This window comes from Tiliqua scincoides, chromosome 3, assembly GCF_035046505.1.
Source record: "Tiliqua scincoides isolate rTilSci1 chromosome 3, rTilSci1.hap2, whole genome shotgun sequence".
Classification (NCBI taxonomy): Eukaryota; Metazoa; Chordata; class Lepidosauria; order Squamata; family Scincidae; genus Tiliqua; species Tiliqua scincoides.
In genome coordinates, this window is record NC_089823.1 from 235,730,684 (window position 1) to 235,755,488 (window position 24,805).

Here is a 24,805-nt window from a genome sequence, read left to right on the forward strand (position 1 = left end):
TTCACCTTTTGCCTTTGAAATCGGGAAGACTTCGCAAAGGTAGCAGAAGGTCAACTGCAGGTAGCCTTTGATTATGCAGATTACTTTTAACCTCATCATTCCCATTCCTGGGCTGGTTTGGGAACTGAAGCTGCCTTGCTGGGTTGGGAGAAGGACAGAGGAGTCTGACTTGCTAATTCTCCTGGAATTCTGTAACCGTTGCTACCAACTCTGCTGAATGGGGACCCTTCACTCAACTAGAGAACCCTGTTTCTGTGTAAGATGTCACTGGTTAGGGTGGCTGGGATGCGGATCTTCACCCCTCCCTTTGCCACCAGCACCTCCACAGCAGCAACTTGGCTGAGATGTGGATTGGAGCAAGGAGATTCCCTGGTGCAGAGAGTCTAGTCCCGGTAAAACAATAGCCACATGGCATCCTCCTTGCCAGTGGAGAAGTCCACACACTGACCTTGCCTGTGGGAAGATCCAGGGCCTGACCTATTTCCTGATTTCCTTATTTTTATTATTTTATTTATTTATTTATTTATTACAGTTACAGGTGAGGAAATTAGGTTAAACATGGGGATATTTCCTGATTTCCTGCCTCTGATCAGCAGTAAGATCTGAAGCCAGGAACTGTCATGAAATTGGCAGAACAATGTGAATGTGGCTGTGTTCATTACAGTCCTGAACAAAGCTTATCTGTCCATTGCTGATTGTCCCTCCAGCATCCACTGGAGGTGAATGGGGAAAATGCAACCATGTGAATGGTTTTCTGGGCAGGAACCATTGTCTAGGCCAGGTGTAGGCAACCTATGGCCCAGGAGCTTGAGGTGGTCCACATCTGACGCATTGTGTTCCGGGTTTTTTAATGTCTGTAATCTGACATAGAACTGGTGCTACTTTTCAGAGGCTGTTCTCCTAACATAACTTTTCACTGGTCACAGAGACCATGAAAGAGAAAACCAGGGTGCTTTGAGTGATCATGGGTGCAGTCACACTCCCACTTCTGTGTTGCAAGTGTTTTGTGCAGGGGCCCTTCCATCATGGGTGCAGTAACCGTGAAGTTCCTGGGAAGGCACCCTCCCCTCTGTCCTTTTGCAGCACAGACAGACATATATTTAATTATTTTCTCACAGTATTTGCAAAGCCAGGTAATATGGTGGTTCTGGTTGGAGACCCGGAAGATCCGGGTTCAAATCCCTACTCAGCCATGAAGCTTCCTGGGTAACCTTGGGCCAGTCACTCTCTCTCAGCCTCATCTACCTGACAGGGGTAAGAGGGAAGGAACCATGTACAGAAGCATGAGGTGCTTGGAGAAAGGGAGGTATAAAAATAAGGAAGAAAGAATGACTAGTAGGTTCAACCTGTACTCTAGTAGCCCAGACCTATTTAGGACTTGGGAGTTAGCATGAAAAGGATTTAATTTCATCACAGGACAACAACCAGATAGGGGACGTAATCCTCTTTGTCAAGAACTCCTGGTGCTGCCTGTCCTTGTCGGCATTGTTGGCACACTCCTCCTCCTCTCTTGCCCCATCCTGACCCTGCTCTGATTTGGTCAGAATGCAGCATCTGCCAGGTCAGTAATGCTACAGCTACCCTCCTGGGTGCCCACCATTGTGTGCTGGCCTCAGCACACTCCTCTTTCAGTCCCTGCCTAGATCACCACACCCACCACCTGGGGTGTTGCCCTGCCTACAGCATAGGGGTGACGCACTGGCCTCCCGCACCGGGTGATGCGAACCCCAGTGATGCCACTGCAGTAGCCCAGTCCTATCAAGGACTTGGGAGTTGCCGTGAAAAGAATTCTATTTCATCACAGGACAACAACCAGATATGGGACGTAATCCTCTTTGTCAAGAACTCCTGGTGCTGCCACTGGTCACCACTAGTGACCAAAATCACATTTTGTAAAAATAATAACATCATGTTATGTATCAATCAATGTGTAATTTCATGCAGAATGCAATGAAAAAACTGCATTGAAATATCTTTATTCTATCAAAAGGTACAGCAAAAGAACCAGTGGGTGCGGGGCAATGGTAGATCACCACACCCAACACTTCTCCAATTCTTAGGATGTTCCTCTTCTCTTATTGGCTCCCTTCATTTACCCTGCCCTGTCTACTGACCCTACCTTGCCCTCCCAAAGATCAGAACAGTGCAGCCAATCACTCCCAGAGGCCCTTCACAGATTCAGCTCTTTGGTGATCAGCAGGCAAACAAATCAATCATTAGGCCAGTGGTATTCAAACTGAGGTGTCACAACGCCCCAGCCTGTGGGTCCTGGCCTCTGCCCCCTTAAGGGGTGGGGGCAGCCAGGAGACAGGAGGAAGGCAGCGGCGCAATCCACAGGATCGCACCGCTCAGGGGGCCTGCAGGGGCTTGGGTGCACTTGCCCAAGCCTCCTGTAGCCTCCCAGGGGTGCGGGGAGCCCTGCACCACCTTCGGCAGGGCTCCCCAGGTCAGGAAAAGTGAAAGCGGAGTGATCGCGCCCCACTCCGCAAAACTGGAAGCAGAGCACGATTGCTCCGCTTTCCCTTCTGACGGGGCTGCAGGGACTGGGGTGCACCCTCCAGTCCCTGCAGCAGCCTTCCCTGTGTGAGGGCAGCTCTGTGCAAGCGCCTGCAGGGCTCCCCAGGTCAGGGAAAGGGAGAGTGGGGTGATTGTGCTCCGCTTCTGCTTTTGCGGAGGCTCCACTCACTGTCGCCCTGCACATGCCTGATCTTGTCTGATCTCGGAAGCTAAGCAGGGTCAGGCCTGGTTAGTACTTGGATGGGAGACCTCCTGGGAATACCTGGTGCTGTAGGCTTATACCATAGTCTTTTGAGACTGAAGGTTGCCAACCAAAGCCACTATCCCTTTCCCTGACCTCAGGCACCCTGCAGGCGCTCCCCATACACAGGGACGGCTGCTGCAGGGACTGGTGAGTGTGTCCCAGTCCCTGCAGCCCCCTGAGTGATGCGATCCTGGGGATTGCATCGCTGCCTTCCCCTGCTGCTTCCTCCCCCACCCCTGCAAAGACTTACTGCGGATTTGAAACTGCGGATTTTTAAGGAAGGAAGGAAGACTAGTAGGTTCAACCTGTACTCTAGTAGCCCAGACCTATTTAGGACTTGGGAGTTAGCATGAAAAGGATTTAATTTCATCACAGGACAACAACTAGGTAGGGGACATAATGCACTTTGTCAAGAACACCTGGTGCTGCCTGTCCTTGTCGGCATTGTTGGCACCCTCCTCCTCTCTTGCCCCACCCTGACCCTGCTCTGATTTGGCCAGAATGCAGCATCTGCCAGGTCAATAATGCTACAGCTACCCTCCTGGGTGCCCACCATTGTGTGCTGGCCTCAGCACACTCCTCTTTCAGTCCCTGCATTAAGTCGAAACTGTTTCAGTTTTGCAGTGACAAAATCACCTCATGGCTGCCAGAAAAGCGTTCCAAGTTCCGAACGCGACAACTGAGAAGACCCTGTTCCTGTCCCCTGGTTGCCGCTTCCCACCTCAGCAGGCAGACAGGAAAAGGCATCTCAAGAACACCTCTGTAACCAGGCAGATTCACATGGGAGAAAATACACCTGACATGCGTATTAGAACTTGGCTTCCGGAAAAGTTGAACATTTTACAACATGCATGATGTGCGTCAGGGCAAACCTGAGAAGGCAACATCCCTATTTCCTGCCCAGGGATAGGGCCTTTGTCAAAGGTCAAACACACATGGAGCTTTCTCAAAAACATTTCATCCAGCACTTCAAAATGGGACTGCACTGTTCAGCAATCCTGCTGGAAGTGAACCAAACCCCAGTTCTGAATTTCATGGAAACAGAGAACCCAAGAGCTGTAGCAATGAGGAGAACAGAAGGAAAAGGGTCTAAGCTGGGCTGATCAAAGTAGAACTCCACAGCTAAGAGAATGAGATGCTGGTGGTGGCAGAAGGCACTACAAGCACCCTAAATTCGTCCACTCCTGGATTTGAATGGCCTCCAAAACAAAGAAGCCACTTTTTCAAATCTGTAATCACTCCAACACAAAGCAGTGAATCGCTAAAACCTCCGTATTCTTCTCCAGAAGAAGTGCTGGACATCGCTCAGTGGTAGATCACATGCTTTGCATGCAAAACTATGGCATCCAGGACTGACTATGGAAACAAGCAGTATCACAACGGCTTTAGCAATCCTTTGGATCAGGCCTCTCTGTGCCCCTTGGGTGGCTCTAGTTAAACAGGGAGAGATGCAGAGGTCAACGCAGGTTTTGACCAAACAGCCGTGTCACTTAGAAGCACTTGAGGGCAGCCTAGAAGCCCATCCAAACTTGTTCTCTGCACTGTTGCAGAGCCCCTGAGCCCCAGTTGTCTCACCTTCACTTGCTAATGATCTGTCAGTGACAAAAAACCGACATTGGCTCCCTTGTCCACAGATCTCCACCTTCCCCTTCAGTGCAAAGTACCAGATCCATGTTTGAATTTGCATTTTGATGTTTCTGTGAAGGGACACCGCTTCTTCTGGAAGGCTTATCAGAGTTCTTCATAAAGAGAGTGATCCCTTGAATAGACAAGGGGTGAACATTCTGCACTTGAATGTGCCCAAAGTGTGCTCTGCTCAGGTGCAGAATGCACATTTTTAGTTATTACCTTTATCTTGCACCTGTCTTCAACCATGGAACTCAGCATACATGGAATTCCCAGGTCCAATCCTGAGCAGACCTAGGTCAGCCTGGCTTCAGCAAAGCTGCCTCTCTCATGTGCACTCAGACCATATGGTGCCCATAGATGACCACTCACAGAACGTAAGTGGCAGGGAAACCACCTGTTCTTATGCTTTACCAGGACTCTCCCCTCTTTCTCTTACTCAACTGAGACATACCTTTGCCAAAGTATCAGCAGAAAACTTGAACCCAAACCACCACAGATTTCCAGTGAAGGGAAGTCTAGGAGGGCCCGGAGGGTACAGTCTGGATTCCCAGAGTTGTTTCAGGAAGTGCAGAATCAGCCACGGAATCGGAATGATCAACAATACCAATTCCCACCAGATTGCCATGGCTCCTCTCTCTCTCTCTCTCTGTCTTCCTGTATCTGCACAGCTGGGCAGGCTGAATGCTCTTTCTGAAGCAGCTTCTCGTTTCATCAGAGGTATTGCTACTACTCCCTGTTTTCTTTTACTGACTCCTTATATAGTTCACTACTTATAATAAAGTATACAATAGATCTTATCTGACATCATAATTGGCTAATCTAGGAATGTGTTTGTTCTAGTATGTATTATACTTGTGTATGTCATCGTCATTGTTGGCAACCTTCAGTCTCGAAAGACTATGGTATCACGCTCTGAATTGTGGTTCTGGGACAGCGTCTAGTGTGGCTGAAAAGGCCGATTCGGGAGTGACAATCCCTTCCACACTGGGAGCAAGTGCAGTCTGTCCCTGGTCTGACTCCATGGCTATGCGCCTTCCTACTTTGCCTCTTTGCCTCGGTCTGTTGGCCAAGTGTCGCTTCACTGGGAAAACAGTGCTGGGAAAACTGGGAAAGGCCATGCTGCACAGCCTGCCTCCAAGCAGGCCGCTCAGAGGCCAGGGTTTCCCACCTGTTGAGGTCCACTCCTAAGGCCTTCAGATCCCTCCTGCAGATGTCTTTGTATCGCAGCTGTGGTCTACCTGTAGGGCACTTTCCCTGCATGAGTTCTCCATAGAGGAGATCCTTTGGGATCCAGCCATCATCCACTCTCATGACATGACCGAGCCAACGCAGGCGTCTCTGTTTCAGCAGTGCATACATGCTAGGGATTCCAGCTTTTTCCAGGACTGTGTTGTTTGGAACTTTGTCCTGCCAGGTGATGCCGAGGATGCGTCGGAGGCAGCGCATGTGCAAAGCGTTCAGTTTCCTCTCCTGTTGTGAGCGAAGAGTCCATGACTCGCTGCAGTATAGAAGTGTAGTCAGGACGCAAGCTCTGTAGACCTGGATCTTGGTATGTTCTGTCAGCTTCTTGTTGGACCAGACTCTCTTTGTGAGTCTGGAAAACGTGGTAGCTGCTTTACCGATGCGTTTGTTTAGCTCACTATTGAGAGAAAGAGTGTCGGAGATCATTGAGCCAAGGTACACAAAGTCATGGACAACCTCCAGTTCATGCGCAGAGATTGTAATGCAGGGAAGTGAGCCCACATCCTGTGTTTTCTTCGTACGTAGGGCTAATACTGTTAAGCCATTGAGACCCAATCCTATCCAACTTTCCAGCACTGATGCAACTGTGTTAGTGGGGTGTGTGCTGCATCCTGGGGCAGTGGGGGCTGTCACATAGGCATCCTCAAGGCTGAATTGCTGGAAAGTTGGAAAGGGTTGGGCCTCAATGGAACAAGATTGGTGATCTGGATCGATGTATTGAAAGCACAGAGATAGCATCCTGGTAATATCTATGATGCTTTGATAGAGATCTTTGATGACATGAACCTTTTAGGTTCACCATTCACCCCCCAGTGGTCCACCAAAGCATCCTTCGGGCACTGAGACTCAGCATCAACTGGCGATGGCCTTCCACCAGTGCTGGGTGTCTCCAGCTGGTGGGAAAGTGCTTTACAGCACTTTTATGACAACCACCAACAGAAGTGGAGCCAGAGCACCGGCGTGTGCCCGTTAGGATCAGGACCTGAGATTGCAAATGAGCCAGACATACAACCAAACTATGAGACAGAACAAATTAGGAAAAGGAGAACAACCAGTTTGAGTGTGTAGCCCCAGAAGAGGCACTGCAAAGTCCAAGCTTGAAATTCAAAAAGGTTTCTACTATGCTGTCTATGCTATTAAGCTCTCTGTTGAAGAGAGATTCTATCAGCTCCAATACAATTCCCCATTTGGCTTCCTATTCTATATATACAGCAGCAACAAAAAATCTCCTGAAGATGTACTTCAGGCTTGCTAGAATTTGGAAAAATTGCTGATGCACAATGGAGAGAAAGATACTGATGCTGAGGATCCAAGCTGTGAACCTGCAGCAATGAAGACTTCCAGAGTCGATGCCGCCACGAGGAGAACTTTCCATACTACGTAAAAGTCCTGGATAATGTGTCGAGTGTTTCTGCTGCTGAGAGTCCTTCTCATGCTTCCAGTGTCAGTGGCAAGAGGTGAACGCAGTTCCTCAAAGCTCAAACTTGGCTTCTGTATCAGCGGAACATGCCAAAGCCTCAGCACTTGACCTGAAGGAATCAGGAATATTTTGTGCAGCTGGGCCAAAAGCAGCCACAGCAGTGCAACGGCAGCCCATCGATGCTCCCCAGCACCAGCGAGTCTGTGTGGCGGGTGGGTGGTCGGGTGGGAGGGAAGCAGGGGCTGGGTAGAACTGGGCAGGGAGGGGGAGGAATGAGGAGGAGAACGGGGGAGGGCTGGATCAAGACTGGGAGTGGAGCAGTATCTGTGGCAGTGGCACCACCGCTATGCTATCCCCTTCACGGCTTTGATCCCCAGGCCCAGGTCCTCTTGGACTTGCACCAGCTATACAGCTGATGCAGGTCTGAGTCGATCCAACTGGACTGTGAGATCTTACCCCGGGCGAGGGAGCAAATATTCCCTTACCGTGAGGAGGTCTTCGCTGCTCAAAACACCCCTGCAAGATGCAGTGAGCCCCCCATTGAGAGTTAGTAGGATGGGGCTACAAGACGGAGTTCCTTTTCACATCAGTTCTGCATATGTGGGTTCTTGTTCCACCCCCACAAGTAAACTAATGCACATAAGCGGCAGGCCACGTTATTAATTAATTTAATATTAATGCATGCAAGGTGTTAATTTCATTGGGCACAAGTATATGAAAATGAGATAAGCTGCCATTTACCAACGATTGTAAGAGGATGAGCTCTGATGACACTCCCAGCGCAATTATTGCTCACGCACAGCAGTGGAGTCAGGGCCAGGCAGGCCGCGCCCTGGTCAAGTGTCCGTGTGCTGATCAGTCTGCAGTTACTGTTCCTTTTCAGGGTAAAGGAATTTCTCCACACCTTTGGAAGTGGCTGTGATTAAGCAGTTACTAAAGACATCCACACTGGATGCACTGACTGGGCACATTTCAAACTAGAGTTTAAATTCACCTTTTGCCTTTGAAATCGGGAAGACTTCGAAAAGGTAGCAGAAGGTCAACTGCAGGTAGCCTTTGATTATGCAGATTACTTTTAACCTCATCTTTCCCATTCCTGGGCTGGTTTGGGAACTGAAGCTGCCTTGCTGGGTTGGGAGAAGGACAGAGGAGTCTGACTTGCTAATTCTCCTGGAATTCTGTAACCGTTGCTACCAACTCTGCTGAATGGGGACCCTTCACTCAACTAGAGAACCCTGTTTCTGTGTAAGATGTCACTGGTTAGGGTGGCTGGGATGCGGATCTTCACCCCTCCCTTTGCCACCAGCACCTCCACAGCAGCAACTTGGCTGAGATGTGGATTGGAGCAAGGAGATTCCCTGGTGCAGAGAGTCTAGTCCCGGTAAAACAATAGCCACATGGCATCCTCCTTGCCAGTGGAGAAGTCCACACACTGACCTTGCCTGTGGGAAGATCCAGGGCCTGACCTATTTCCTGATTTCCTTATTTTTATTATTTTATTTATTTATTTATTTATTACAGTTACAGGTGAGGAAATTAGGTTAAACATGGGGATATTTCCTGATTTCCTGCCTCTGATCAGCAGTAAGATCTGAAGCCAGGAACTGTCATGAAATTGGCAGAACAATGTGAATGTGGCTGTGTTCATTACAGTCCTGAACAAAGCTTATCTGTCCATTGCTGATTGTCCCTCCAGCATCCACTGGAGGTGAATGGGGAAAATGCAACCATGTGAATGGTTTTCTGGGCAGGAACCATTGTCTAGGCCAGGTGTAGGCAACCTATGGCCCAGGAGCTTGAGGTGGTCCACATCTGACGCATTGTGTTCCGGGTTTTTTAATGTCTGTAATCTGACATAGAACTGGTGCTACTTTTCAGAGGCTGTTCTCCTAACATAACTTTTCACTGGTCACAGAGACCATGAAAGAGAAAACCAGGGTGCTTTGAGTGATCATGGGTGCAGTCACACTCCCACTTCTGTGTTGCAAGTGTTTTGTGCAGGGGCCCTTCCATCATGGGTGCAGTAACCGTGAAGTTCCTGGGAAGGCACCCTCCCCTCTGTCCTTTTGCAGCACAGACAGACATATATTTAATTATTTTCTCACAGTATTTGCAAAGCCAGGTAATATGGTGGTTCTGGTTGGAGACCCGGAAGATCCGGGTTCAAATCCCTACTCAGCCATGAAGCTTCCTGGGTGACCTTGGGCCAGTCACTCTCTCTCAGCCTCATCTACCTGACAGGGGTAAGAGGGAAGGAACCATGTACAGAAGCATGAGGTGCTTGGAGAAAGGGAGGTATAAAAATAAGGAAGAAAGAATGACTAGTAGGTTCAACCTGTACTCTAGTAGCCCAGACCTATTTAGGACTTGGGAGTTAGCATGAAAAGGATTTAATTTCATCACAGGACAACAACCAGATAGGGGACGTAATCCTCTTTGTCAAGAACTCCTGGTGCTGCCTGTCCTTGTCGGCATTGTTGGCACACTCCTCCTCCTCTCTTGCCCCATCCTGACCCTGCTCTGATTTGGTCAGAATGCAGCATCTGCCAGGTCAGTAATGCTACAGCTACCCTCCTGGGTGCCCACCATTGTGTGCTGGCCTCAGCACACTCCTCTTTCAGTCCCTGCCTAGATCACCACACCCACCACCTGGGGTGTTGCCCTGCCTACAGCATAGGGGTGACGCACTGGCCTCCCGCACCGGGTGATGCGAACCCCAGTGATGCCACTGCAGTAGCCCAGTCCTATCAAGGACTTGGGAGTTGCCGTGAAAAGAATTCTATTTCATCACAGGACAACAACCAGATATGGGACGTAATCCTCTTTGTCAAGAACTCCTGGTGCTGCCACTGGTCACCACTAGTGACCAAAATCACATTTTGTAAAAATAATAACATCATGTTATGTATCAATCAATGTGTAATTTCATGCAGAATGCAATGAAAAAACTGCATTGAAATATCTTTATTCTATCAAAAGGTACAGCAAAAGAACCAGTGGGTGCGGGGCAATGGTAGATCACCACACCCAACACTTCTCCAATTCTTAGGATGTTCCTCTTCTCTTATTGGCTCCCTTCATTTACCCTGCCCTGTCTACTGACCCTACCTTGCCCTCCCAAAGATCAGAACAGTGCAGCCAATCACTCCCAGAGGCCCTTCACAGATTCAGCTCTTTGGTGATCAGCAGGCAAACAAATCAATCATTAGGCCAGTGGTATTCAAACTGAGGTGTCACAACGCCCCAGCCTGTGGGTCCTGGCCTCTGCCCCCTTAAGGGGTGGGGGCAGCCAGGAGACAGGAGGAAGGCAGCGGCGCAATCCACAGGATCGCACCGCTCAGGGGGCCTGCAGGGGCTTGGGTGCACTTGCCCAAGCCTCCTGTAGCCTCCCAGGGGTGCAGGGAGCCCTGCACAATCTTCGGCAGGGCTCCCCAGGTCAGGAAAAGTGAAAGCGGAGTGATCGCGCCCCACTCCGCAAAACTGGAAGCAGAGCACGATTGCTCCGCTTTCCCTTCTGACGGGGCTGCAGGGACTGGGGTGCACCCTCCAGTCCCTGCAGCAGCCTTCCCTGTGTGAGGGCAGCTCTGTGCAAGCGCCTGCAGGGCTCCCCAGGTCAGGGAAAGGGAGAGTGGGGTGATTGTGCTCCGCTTCTGCTTTTGCGGAGGCTCCACTCACTGTCGCCCTGCACATGCCTGATCTTGTCTGATCTCGGAAGCTAAGCAGGGTCAGGCCTGGTTAGTACTTGGATGGGAGACCTCCTGGGAATACCTGGTGCTGTAGGCTTATACCATAGTCTTTTGAGACTGAAGGTTGCCAACCAAAGCCACTATCCCTTTCCCTGACCTCAGGCACCCTGCAGGCGCTCCCCATACACAGGGACGGCTGCTGCAGGGACTGGTGAGTGTGTCCCAGTCCCTGCAGCCCCCTGAGTGATGCGATCCTGGGGATTGCATCGCTGCCTTCCCCTGCTGCTTCCTCCCCCACCCCTGCAAAGACTTACTGCGGATTTGAAACTGCGGATTTTTAAGGAAGGAAGGAAGGAAGACTAGTAGGTTCAACCTGTACTCTAGTAGCCCAGACCTATTTAGGACTTGGGAGTTAGCATGAAAAGGATTTAATTTCATCACAGGACAACAACCAGGTAGGGGACGTAATGCTCTTTGTCAAGAACACCTGGTGCTGCCTGTCCTTGTCGGCATTGTTGGCACCCTCCTCCTCTCTTGCCCCACCCTGACCCTGCTCTGATTTGGCCAGAATGCAGCATCTGCCAGGTCAATAATGCTACAGCTACCCTCCTGGGTGCCCACCATTGTGTGCTGGCCTCAGCACACTCCTCTTTCAGTCCCTGCATTAAGTCGAAACTGTTTCAGTTTTGCAGTGACAAAATCACCTCATGGCTGCCAGAAAAGCGTTCCAAGTTCCGAACACGACAACTGAGAAGACCCTGTTCCTGTCCCCTGGTTGCCGCTTCCCACCTCAGCAGGCAGACAGGAAAAGGCATCTCAAGAACACCTCTGTAACCAGGCAGATTCACATGGGAGAAAATACACCTGACATGCGTATTAGAACTTGGCTTCCGGAAAAGTTGAACATTTTACAACATGCATGATGTGCGTCAGGGCAAACCTGAGAAGGCAACATCCCTATTTCCTGCCCAGGGATAGGGCCTTTGTCAAAGGTCAAACACACATGGAGCTTTCTCAAAAACATTTCATCCAGCACTTCAAAATGGGACTGCACTGTTCAGCAATCCTGCTGGAAGTGAACCAAACCCCAGTTCTGAATTTCATGGAAACAGAGAACCCAAGAGCTGTAGCAATGAGGAGAAGAGAAGGAAAAGGGTCTAAGCTGGGCTGATCAAAGTAGAACTCCACAGCTAAGAGAATGAGATGCTGGTGGTGGCAGAAGGCACTACAAGCACCCTAAATTTGTCCACTCCTGGATTTGAATGGCCTCCAAAACAAAGAAGCCACTTTTTCAAATCTGTAATCACTCCAACACAAAGCAGTGAATCGCTAAAACCTCCGTATTCTTCTCCAGAAGAAGTGCTGGACATCGCTCAGTGGTAGATCACATGCTTTGCATGCAAAACTATGGCATCCAGGACTGACTATGGAAACAAGCAGTATCACAACGGCTTTAGCAATCCTTTGGATCAGGCCTCTCTGTGCCCCTTGGGTGGCTCTAGTTAAACAGGGAGAGATGCAGAGGTCAACGCAGGTTTTGACCAAACAGCCGTGTCACTTAGAAGCACTTGAGGGCAGCCTAGAAGCCCATCCAAACTTGTTCTCTGCACTGTTGCAGAGCCCCTGAGCCCCAGTTGTCTCACCTTCACTTGCTAATGATCTGTCAGTGACAAAAAACCGACATTGGCTCCCTTGTCCACAGATCTCCACCTTCCCCTTCAGTGCAAAGTACCAGATCCATGTTTGAATTTGCATTTTGATGTTTCTGTGAAGGGACACCGCTTCTTCTGGAAGGCTTATCAGAGTTCTTCATAAAGAGAGTGATCCCTTGAATAGACAAGGGGTGAACATTCTGCACTTGAATGTTCCCAAAGTGTGCTCTGCTCAGGTGCAGAATGCACATTTTTAGTTATTACCTTTATCTTGCACCTGTCTTCAACCATGGAACTCAGCATACATGGAATTCCCAGGTCCAATGCTGAGCAGACCTAGGTCAGCCTGGCTTCAGCAAAGCTGCCTCTCTCATGTGCACTCAGACCATATGGTGCCCATAGATGACCACTCACAGAACGTAAGTGGCAGGGAAACCACCTGTTCTTATGCTTTACCAGGACTCTCCCCTCTTTCTCTTACTCAACTGAGACATACCTTTGCCAAAGTATCAGCAGAAAACTTGAACCCAAACCACCACAGATTTCCAGTGAAGGGAAGTCTAGGAGGGCCCGGAGGGTACAGTCTGGATTCCCAGAGTTGTTTCAGGAAGTGCAGAATCAGCCACGGAATCGGAATGATCAACAATACCAATTCCCACCAGATTGCCATGGCTCTTCTCTCTCTCTCTCTCTCTCTCTCTCTCTCTCTCTGTCTTCCTGTATCTGCACAGCTGGGCAGGCTGAATGCTCTTTCTGAAGCAGCTTCTCGTTTCATCAGAGGTATTGCTACTACTCCCTGTTTTCTTTTACTGACTCCTTATATAGTTCACTACTTATAATAAAGTATACAATAGATCTTATCTGACATCATAATTGGCTAATCTAGGAATGTGTTTGTTCTAGTATGTATTATACTTGTGTATGTCATCGTCATTGTTGGCAACCTTCAGTCTCGAAAGACTATGGTATCACGCTCTGAATTGTGGTTCTGGGACAGCGTCTAGTGTGGCTGAAAAGGCCGATTCGGGAGTGACAATCCCTTCCACACTGGGAGCAAGTGCAGTCTGTCCCTGGTCTGACTCCATGGCTATGCGCCTTCCTACTTTGCCTCTTTGCCTCGGTCTGTTGGCCAAGTGTCGCTTCACTGGGAAAACAGTGCTGGGAAAACTGGGAAAGGCCATGCTGCACAGCCTGCCTCCAAGCAGGCCGCTCAGAGGCCAGGGTTTCCCACCTGTTGAGGTCCACTCCTAAGGCCTTCAGATCCCTCCTGCAGATGTCTTTGTATCGCAGCTGTGGTCTACCTGTAGGGCACTTTCCCTGCATGAGTTCTCCATAGAGGAGATCCTTTGGGATCCAGCCATCATCCACTCTCATGACATGACCGAGCCAACGCAGGCGTCTCTGTTTCAGCAGTGCATACATGCTAGGGATTCCAGCTTTTTCCAGGACTGTGTTGTTTGGAACTTTGTCCTGCCAGGTGATGCCGAGGATGCGTCGGAGGCAGCGCATGTGCAAAGCGTTCAGTTTCCTCTCCTGTTGTGAGCGAAGAGTCCATGACTCGCTGCAGTATAGAAGTGTACTCAGGACGCAAGCTCTGTAGACCTGGATCTTGGTATGTTCTGTCAGCTTCTTGTTGGACCAGACTCTCTTTGTGAGTCTGGAAAACGTGGTAGCTGCTTTACCGATGCGTTTGTTTAGCTCACTATTGAGAGAAAGAGTGTTGGAGATCATTGAGCCAAGGTACACAAAGTCATGGACAACCTCCAGTTCATGCGCAGAGATTGTAATGCAGGGAAGTGAGCCCACATCCTGTGTTTTCTTCGTACGTAGGGCTAATACTGTTAAGCCATTGAGACCCAATCCTATCCAACTTTCCAGCACTGATGCAACTGTGTTAGTGGGGTGTGTGCTGCATCCTGGGGCAGTGGGGGCTGTCACATAGGCATCCTCAAGGCTGAATTGCTGGAAAGTTGGAAAGGGTTGGGCCTCAATGGAACAAGATTGGTGATCTGGATCGATGTATTGAAAGCACAGAGATAGCATCCTGGTAATATCTATGATGCTTTGATAGAGATCTTTGATGACATGAACCTTTTAGGTTCACCATTCACCCCCCAGTGGTCCACCAAAGCATCCTTCGGGCACTGAGACTCAGCATCAACTGGCGATGGCCTTCCACCAGTGCTGGGTGTCTCCAGCTGGTGGGAAAGTGCTTTACAGCACTTTTATGACAACCACCAACAGAAGTGGAGCCAGAGCACCGGCGTGTGCCCGTTAGGATCAGGACCTGAGATTGCAAATGAGCCAGACATACAACCAAACTATGAGACAGAACAAATTAGGAAAAGGAGAACAACCAGTTTGAGTGTGTAGCCCCAGAAGAGGCACTGCAAAGTCCAAGCTTGAAATTCAAAAAGGTTTCTACTATGCTGTCTATGCTATTAAGCTCTCTGTTGAAGAGAGATTCTATCAGCTCCAATACAATTCCCCATTTGGCTTCCTATTCTATATATACAGCAGCAACAAAAAATCTCCTGAAGATGTACTTCAGGCTTGCTAGAATTTGGAAAAATTGCTGATGCACAATGGAGAGAAAGATACTGATGCTGAGGATCCAAGCTGTGAACCTGCAGCAATGAAGACTTCCAGAGTCGATGCCGCCACGAGGAGAACTTTCCATACTACGTAAAAGTCCTGGATAATGTGCCGAGTGTTTCTGCTGCTGAGAGTCCTTCTCATGCTTCCAGTGTCAGTGGCAAGAGGTGAACGCAGTTCCTCAAAGCTCAAACTTGGCTTCTGTATCAGCGGAACATGCCAAAGCCTCAGCACTTGACCTGAAGGAATCAGGAATATTTTGTGCAGCTGGGCCAAAAGCAGCCACAGCAGTGCAACGGCAGCCCATCGATGCTCCCCAGCACCAGCGAGTCTGTGTGGCGGGTGGGTGGTCGGGTGGGAGGGAAGCAGGGGGTGGGTAGAACTGGGCAGGGAGGGGGAGGAATGAGGAGGAGAACGGGGGAGGGCTGGATCAAGACTGGGAGTGGAGCAGTATCTGTGGCAGTGGCACCACCGCTATGCTATCCCCTTCACGGCTTTGATCCCCAGGCCCAGGTCCTCTTGGACTTGCACCAGCTATACAGCTGATGCAGGTCTGAGTCGATCCAACTGGACTGTGAGATCTTACCCCGGGCGAGGGAGCAAATATTCCCTTACCGTGAGGAGGTCTTCGCTGCTCAAAACACCCCTGCAAGATGCAGTGAGCCCCCCATTGAGAGTTAGTAGGATGGGGCTACAAGACGGAGTTCCTTTTCACATCAGTTCTGCATATGTGGGTTCTTGTTCCACCCCCACAAGTAAACTAATGCACATAAGCGGCAGGCCACGTTATTAATTAATTTAATATTAATGCATGCAAGGTGTTAATTTCATTGGGCACAAGTATATGAAAATGAGATAAGCTGCCATTTACCAACGATTGTAAGAGGATGAGCTCTGATGACACTCCCAGCGCAATTATTGCTCACGCACAGCAGTGGAGTCAGGGCCAGGCAGGCCGCGCCCTGGTCAAGTGTCCGTGTGCTGATCAGTCTGCAGTTACTGTTCCTTTTCAGGGTAAAGGAATTTCTCCACACCTTTGGAAGTGGCTGTGATTAAGCAGTTACTAAAGACATCCACACTGGATGCACTGACTGGGCACATTTCAAACTAGAGTTTAAATTCACCTTTTGCCTTTGAAATCGGGAAGACTTCGCAAAGGTAGCAGAAGGTCAACTGCAGGTAGCCTTTGATTATGCAGATTACTTTTAACCTCATCATTCCCATTCCTGGGCTGGTTTGGGAACTGAAGCTGCCTTGCTGGGTTGGGAGAAGGACAGAGGAGTCTGACTTGCTAATTCTCCTGGAATTCTGTAACCGTTGCTACCAACTCTGCTGAATGGGGACCCTTCACTCAACTAGAGAACCCTGTTTCTGTGTAAGATGTCACTGGTTAGGGTGGCTGGGATGCGGATCTTCACCCCTCCCTTTGCCACCAGCACCTCCACAGCAGCAACTTGGCTGAGATGTGGATTGGAGCAAGGAGATTCCCTGGTGCAGAGAGTCTAGTCCCGGTAAAACAATAGCCACATGGCATCCTCCTTGCCAGTGGAGAAGTCCACACACTGACCTTGCCTGTGGGAAGATCCAGGGCCTGACCTATTTCCTGATTTCCTTATTTTTATTATTTTATTTATTTATTTATTTATTACAGTTACAGGTGAGGAAATTAGGTTAAACATGGGGATATTTCCTGATTTCCTGCCTCTGATCAGCAGTAAGATCTGAAGCCAGGAACTGTCATGAAATTGGCAGAACAATGTGAATGTGGCTGTGTTCATTACAGTCCTGAACAAAGCTTATCTGTCCATTGCTGATTGTCCCTCCAGCATCCACTGGAGGTGAATGGGGAAAATGCAACCATGTGAATGGTTTTCTGGGCAGGAACCATTGTCTAGGCCAGGTGTAGGCAACCTATGGCCCAGGAGCTTGAGGTGGTCCACATCTGACGCATTGTGTTCCGGGTTTTTTAATGTCTGTAATCTGACATAGAACTGGCGCTACTTTTCAGAGGCTGTTCTCCTAACATAACTTTTCACTGGTCACAGAGACCATGAAAGAGAAAACCAGGGTGCTTTGAGTGATCATGGGTGCAGTCACACTCCCACTTCTGTGTTGCAAGTGTTTTGTGCAGGGGCCCTTCCATCATGGGTGCAGTAACCGTGAAGTTCCTGGGAAGGCACCCTCCCCTCTGTCCTTTTGCAGCACAGACAGACATATATTTAATTATTTTCTCACAGTATTTGCAAAGCCAGGTAATATGGTGGTTCTGGTTGGAGACCCGGAAGATCCGGGTTCAAATCCCTACTCAGCCATGAAGCTTCCTGGGTGACCTTGGGCCAGTCACTCTCTCTCAGCCTCATCTACCTGACAGGGGTAAGAGGGAAGGAACCATGTACAGAAGCATGAGGTGCTTGGAGAAAGGGAGGTATAAAAATAAGGAAGAAAGAATGACTAGTAGGTTCAACCTGTACTCTAGTAGCCCAGACCTATTTAGGACTTGGGAGTTAGCATGAAAAGGATTTAATTTCATCACAGGACAACAACCAGATAGGGGACGTAATCCTCTTTGTCAAGAACTCCTGGTGCTGCCTGTCCTTGTCGGCATTGTTGGCACACTCCTCCTCCTCTCTTGCCCCATCCTGACCCTGCTCTGATTTGGTCAGAATGCAGCATCTGCCAGGTCAGTAATGCTACAGCTACCCTCCTGGGTGCCCACCATTGTGTGCTGGCCTCAGCACACTCCTCTTTCAGTCCCTGCCTAGATCACCACACCCACCACCTGGGGTGTTGCCCTGCCTACAGCATAGGGGTGACGCACTGGCCTCCCGCACCGGGTGATGCGAACCCCAGTGATGCCACTGCAGTAGCCCAGTCCTATCAAGGACTTGGGAGTTGCCGTGAAAAGAATTCTATTTCATCACAGGACAACAACCAGATATGGGACGTAATCCTCTTTGTCAAGAACTCCTGGTGCTGCCACTGGTCACCACTAGTGACCAAAATCACATTTTGTAAAAATAATAACATCATGTTATGTATCAATCAATGTGTAATTTCATGCAGAATGCAATGAAAAAACTGCATTGAAATATCTTTATTCTATCAAAAGGTACAGCAAAAGAACCAGTGGGTGCGGGGCAATGGTAGATCACCACACCCAACACTTCTCCAATTCTTAGGATGTTCCTCTTCTCTTATTGGCTCCCTTCATTTACCCTGCCCTGTCTACTGACCCTACCTTGCCCTCCCAAAGATCAGAACAGTGCAGCCAATCACTCCCAGAGGCCCTTCACAGATTCAGCTCTTTGGTGATCAGCAGGCAAACAAATCAATCATTAGGCCAGTGGTATTCAAACTGAGGTGTCACAACGCCCCAGCCTGTGGGTCCTGGCCTCTGCCCCCTTAAGGGGTGGGGGCAGCCAGGAGACAGGAGGAAGGCAGCGGCGCAATCCACAGGATCGCACCGCTCAGGGGGCCTGCAGGGGCTTGGGTGCACTTGCCCAAGCCTCCTGTAGCCTCCCAGGGGTGCGGGGAGCCCTGCACCACCTTCGGCAGGGCTCCCCAGGTCAGGAAAAGTGAAAGCGGAGTGATCGCGCCCCACTCCGCAAAACTGGAAGCAGAGCACGATTGCTCCGCTTTCCCTTCTGACGGGGCTGCAGGGACTGGGGTGCACCCTCCAGTCCCTGCAGCAGCCTTCCCTGTGTGAGGGCAGCTCTGTGCAAGCGCCTGCAGGGCTCCCCAGGTCAGGGAAAGGGAGAGTGGGGTGATTGTGCTCCGCTTCTGCTTTTGCGGAGGCTCCACTCACTGTCGCCCTGCACATGCCTGATCTTGTCTGATCTCGGAAGCTAAGCAGGGTCAGGCCTGGTTAGTACTTGGATGGGAGACCTCCTGGGAATACCTGGTGCTGTAGGCTTATACCATAGTCTTTTGAGACTGAAGGTTGCCAACCAAAGCCACTATCCCTTTCCCTGACCTCAGGCACCCTGCAGGCGCTCCCCATACACAGGGACGGCTGCTGCAGGGACTGGTGAGTGTGTCCCAGTCCCTGCAGCCCCCTGAGTGATGCGATCCTGGGGATTGCATCGCTGCCTTCCCCTGCTGCTTCCTCCCCCACCCCTGCAAAGACTTACTGCGGATTTGAAACTGCGGATTTTTAAGGAAGGAAGGAAGGAAGACTAGTAGGTTCAACCTGTACTCTAGTAGCCCAGACCTATTTAGGACTTGGGAGTTAGCATGAAAAGGATTTAATTTCATCACAGGACAACAACTAGGTAGGGGACATAATGCACTTTGTCAAGAACACCTGGTGCTGCCTGTCCTTGTCGGCATTGTTGGCACCCTCCTCCTCTCTTGCCCCACCCTGACCCTGCTCTGATTTGGCCAGAATGCAGCATCTGCCAGGTCAATAATGCTACAGCTACCCTCCTGGGTGCCCACCATTGTGTGCTGGCCTCAGCACACTCCTCTTTCAGTCCCTGCATTAAGTCGAAACTGTTTCAGTTTTGCAGTGACAAAATCACCTCATGGCTGCCAGAAAAGCGTTCCAAGTTCCGAACACGACAACTGAGAAGACCCTGTTCCTGTCCCCTGGTTGCCGCTTCCCACCTCAGCAGGCAGACAGGAAAAGGCATCTCAAGAACACCTCTGTAACCAGGCAGATTCACATGGGAGAAAATACACCTGACATGCGTATTAGAACTTGGCTTCCGGAAAAGTTGAACATTTTACAACATGCATGATGTGCGTCAGGGCAAACCTGAGAAGGCAACATCCCTATTTCCTGCCCAGGGATAGGGCCTTTGTCAAAGGTCAAACACACATGGAGCTTTCTCAAAAACATTTCATCCAGCACTTCAAAATGGGACTGCACTGTTCAGCAATCCTGCTGGAAGTGAACCAAACCCCAGTTCTGAATTTCATGGAAACAGAGAACCCAAGAGCTGTAGCAATGAGGAGAACAGAAGGAAAAGGGTCTAAGCTGGGCTGATCAAAGTAGAACTCCACAGCTAAGAGAATGAGATGCTGGTGGTGGCAGAAGGCACTACAAGCACCCTAAATTCGTCCACTCCTGGATTTGAATGGCCTCCAAAACAAAGAAGCCACTTTTTCAAATCTGTAATCACTCCAACACAAAGCAGTGAATCGCTAAAACCTCCGTATTCTTCTCCAGAAGAAGTGCTGGACATCGCTCAGTGGTAGATCACATGCTTTGCATGCAAAACTATGGCATCCAGGACTGACTATGGAAACAAGCAGTATCACAACGGCTTTAGCAATCCTTTGGATCAGGCCTCTCTGTGCCCCTTGGGTGGCTCTAGTTAAACAGGGAGAGATGCAGAGGTCAACGCAGGTTTTGACCAAACAGCCGTGTCACTTAGAAGCACTTGAGGGCAGCCTAGAAGCCCATCCAAACTTGTTCTCTGCACTGTTGCAGAGCCCCTGAGCCCCAGTTGTCTCACCTTCACTTGCTAATGATCTGTCAGTGACAAAAAACCGACATTGGCTCCCTTGTCCACAGATCTCCACCTTCCCCTTCAGTGCAAAGTACCAGGTCCATGTTTGAATTTGCATTTTGATGTTTCTGTGAAGGGACACCGCTTCTTCTGGAAGGCTTATCAGAGTTCTTCATAAAGAGAGTGATCCCTTGAATAGACAAGGGGTGAACATTCTGCACTTGAATGTTCCCAAAGTGTGCTCTGCTCAGGTGCAGAATGCACATTTTTAGTTATTACCTTTATCTTGCACCTGTCTTCAACCATGGAACTCAGCATACATGGAATTCCCAGGTCCAATGCTGAGCAGACCTAGGTCAGCCTGGCTTCAGCAAAGCTGCCTCTCTCATGTGCACTCAGACCATATGGTGCCCATAGATGACCACTCACAGAACGTAAGTGGCAGGGAAACCACCTGTTCTTATGCTTTACCAGGACTCTCCCCTCTTTCTCTTACTCAACTGAGACATACCTTTGCCAAAGTATCAGCAGAAAACTTGAACCCAAACCACCACAGATTTCCAATGAAGGGAAGTCTAGGAGGGCCCGGAGGGTACAGTCTGGATTCCCAGAGTTGTTTCAGGAAGTGCAGAATCAGCCACGGAATCGGAATGATCAACAATACCAATTCCCACCAGATTGCCATGGCTCTTCTCTCTCTCTCTCTCTCTCTCTCTCTGTCTTCCTGTATCTGCACAGCTGGGCAGGCTGAATGCTCTTTCTGAAGCAGCTTCTCGTTTCATCAGAGGTATTGCTACTACTCCCTGTTTTCTTTTACTGACTCCTTATATAGTTCACTACTTATAATAAAGTATACAATAGATCTTATCTGACATCATAATTGGCTAATCTAGGAATGTGTTTGTTCTAGTATGTATTATACTTGTGTATGTCATCGTCACTGTTGGCAACCTTCAGTCTCGAAAGACTATGGTATCACGCTCTGAATTGTGGTTCTGGGACAGCGTCTAGTGTGGCTGAAAAGGCCGATTCGGGAGTGACAATCCCTTCCACACTGGGAGCAAGTGCAGTCTGTCCCTGGTCTGACTCCATGGCTATGCGCCTTCCTACTTTGCCTCTTTGCCTCGGTCTGTTGGCCAAGTGTCGCTTCACTGGGAAAACAGTGCTGGGAAAACTGGGAAAGGCCATGCTGCACAGCCTGCCTCCAAGCAGGCCGCTCAGAGGCCAGGGTTTCCCACCTGTTGAGGTCCACTCCTAAGGCCTTCAGATCCCTCCTGCAGATGTCTTTGTATCGCAGCTGTGGTCTACCTGTAGGGCACTTTCCCTGCATGAGTTCTCCATAGAGGAGATCCTTTGGGATCCAGCCATCATCCACTCTCATGACATGACCGAGCCAACGCAGGCGTCTCTGTTTCAGCAGTGCATACATGCTAGGGATTCCAGCTTTTTCCAGGACTGTGTTGTTTGGAACTTTGTCCTGCCAGGTGATGCCGAGGATGCGTCGGAGGCAGCGCATGTGCAAAGCGTTCAGTTTCCTCTCCTGTTGTGAGCGAAGAGTCCATGACTCGCTGCAGTATAGAGGTGTACTCAGGACGCAAGCTCTGTAGACCTGGATCTTGGTATGTTCTGTCAGCTTCTTGTTGGACCAGACTCTCTTTGTGAGTCTGGAAAACGTGGTAGCTGCTTTACCGATGCGTTTGTTTAGCTCACTATTGAGAGAAAGAGTGTCGGAGATCATTGAGCCAAGGTACACAAAGTCATGGACAACCTCCAGTTCATGCGCAGAGATTGTAATGCAGGGAAGTGAGTCCACATCCTGTGTTTTCTTCGTACGTAGGGCTAATACTGTTAAGCCATTGAGACCCAATCCTATCCAACTTTCCAGCACTGATGCAACTGTGTTAGTGGGGTGTGTGCTGCATCCTGGGGCAGTGGGGGCTGTCACATAGGCATCCTCAAGGCTGAATTGCTGGAAAGTTGGAAAGGGTTGGGCCTCAATGGAACAAGATTGGTGATCTGGATCGATGTATTGAAAGCACAGAGATAGCATCCTGGTAATATCTATGATGCTTTGATAGAGATCTTTGATGACATGAACCTTTTAGGTTCACCATTCACCCCCCAGTGGTCCACCAAAGCATCCTTCGGGCACTGAGACTCAGCATCAACTGGCGATGGCCTTCCACCAGTGCTGGGTGTCTCCAGCTGGTGGGAAAGTGCTTTACAGCACTTTTATGACAACCACCAACAGAAGTGGAGCCAGAGCACCGGCGTGTGCCCGTTAGGATCAGGACCTGAGATTGCAAATGAGCCAGACATACAACCAAACTATGAGACAGAACAAATTAGGAAAAGGAGAACAACCAGTTTGAGTGTGTAGCCCCAGAAGAGGCACTGCAAAGTCCAAGCTTGAAATTCAAAAAGGTTTCTACTATGCTGTCTATGCTATTAAGCTCTCTGTTGAAGAGAGATTCTATCAGCTCCAATACAATTCCCCATTTGGCTTCCTATTCTATATATACAGCAGCAACAAAAAATCTCCTGAAGATGTACTTCAGGCTTGCTAGAATTTGGAAAAATTGCTGATGCACAATGGAGAGAAAGATACTGATGCTGAGGATCCAAGCTGTGAACCTGCAGCAATGAAGACTTCCAGAGTCGATGCCGCCACGAGGAGAACTTTCCATACTACGTAAAAGTCCTGGATAATGTGCCGAGTGTTTCTGCTGCTGAGGGTCCTTCTCATGCTTCCAGTGTCAGTGGCAAGAGGTGAACGCAGTTCCTCAAAGCTCAAACTTGGCTTCTGTATCAGCGGAACATGCCAAAGCCTCAGCACTTGACCTGAAGGAATCAGGAATATTTTGTGCAGCTGGGCCAAAAGCAGCCACAGCAGTGCAACGGCAGCCCATCGATGCTCCCCAGCACCAGCGAGTCTGTGTGGCGGGTGGGTGGTCGGGTGGGAGGGAAGCAGGGGGTGGGTAGAACTGGGCAGGGAGGGGGAGGAATGAGGAGGAGAACGGGGGAGGGCTGGATCAAGACTGGGAGTGGAGCAGTATCTGTGGCAGTGGCACCACCGCTATGCTATCCCCTTCACGGCTTTGATCCCCAGGCCCAGGTCCTCTTGGACTTGCACCAGCTATACAGCTGATGCAGGTCTGAGTCGATCCAACTGGACTGTGAGATCTTACCCCGGGCGAGGGAGCAAATATTCCCTTACCGTGAGGAGGTCTTCGCTGCTCAAAACACCCCTGCAAGATGCAGTGAGCCCCCCATTGAGAGTTAGTAGGATGGGGCTACAAGACGGAGTTCCTTTTCACATCAGTTCTGCATATGTGGGTTCTTGTTCCACCCCCACAAGTAAACTAATGCACATAAGCGGCAGGCCACGTTATTAATTAATTTAATATTAATGCATGCAAGGTGTTAATTTCATTGGGCACAAGTATATGAAAATGAGATAAGCTGCCATTTACCAACGATTGTAAGAGGATGAGCTCTGATGACACTCCCAGCGCAATTATTGCTCACGCACAGCAGTGGAGTCAGGGCCAGGCAGGCCGCGCCCTGGTCAAGTGTCCGTGTGCTGATCAGTCTGCAGTTACTGTTCCTTTTCAGGGTAAAGGAATTTCTCCACACCTTTGGAAGTGGCTGTGATTAAGCAGTTACTAAAGACATCCACACTGGATGCACTGACTGGGCACATTTCAAACTAGAGTTTAAATTCACCTTTTGCCTTTGAAATCGGGAAGACTTCGCAAAGGTAGCAGAAGGTCAACTGCAGGTAGCCTTTGATTATGCAGATTACTTTTAACCTCATCATTCCCATTCCTGGGCTGGTTTGGGAACTGAAGCTGCCTTGCTGGGTTGGGAGAAGGACAGAGGAGTCTGACTTGCTAATTCTCCTGGAATTCTGTAACCGTTGCTACCAACTCTGCTGAATGGGGACCCTTCACTCAACTAGAGAACCCTGTTTCTGTGTAAGATGTCACTGGTTAGGGTGGCTGGGATGCGGATCTTCACCCCTCCCTTTGCCACCAGCACCTCCACAGCAGCAACTTGGCTGAGATGTGGATTGGAGCAAGGAGATTCCCTGGTGCAGAGAGTCTAGTCCCGGTAAAACAATAGCCACATGGCATCCTCCTTGCCAGTGGAGAAGTCCACACACTGACCTTGCCTGTGGGAAGATCCAGGGCCTGACCTATTTCCTGATTTCCTTATTTTTATTATTTTATTTATTTATTTATTTATTACAGTTACAGGTGAGGAAATTAGGTTAAACATGGGGATATTTCCTGATTTCCTGCCTCTGATCAGCAGTAAGATCTGAAGCCAGGAACTGTCATGAAATTGGCAGAACAATGTGAATG

General features: G+C 49.5%; 1 protein-coding gene and 3 pseudogenes across 1 annotated transcript in view; 3 read left to right on the top strand and 1 right to left on the bottom strand.

Moving 5' to 3' along the window:
- LOC136645974 (cytochrome P450 2J2-like) overlaps positions 1 to 24,805 on the bottom strand; it is a 249,571-nt gene that overhangs the window by 188,452 nt on the left and 36,314 nt on the right. The window lies entirely within an intron of this gene.
- LOC136646488 (5S ribosomal RNA) lies at positions 2,675 to 2,794 on the top strand (annotated as a pseudogene).
- LOC136646489 (5S ribosomal RNA) lies at positions 10,716 to 10,835 on the top strand (annotated as a pseudogene).
- Positions 18,779 to 18,898, top strand: LOC136646490 (5S ribosomal RNA; annotated as a pseudogene).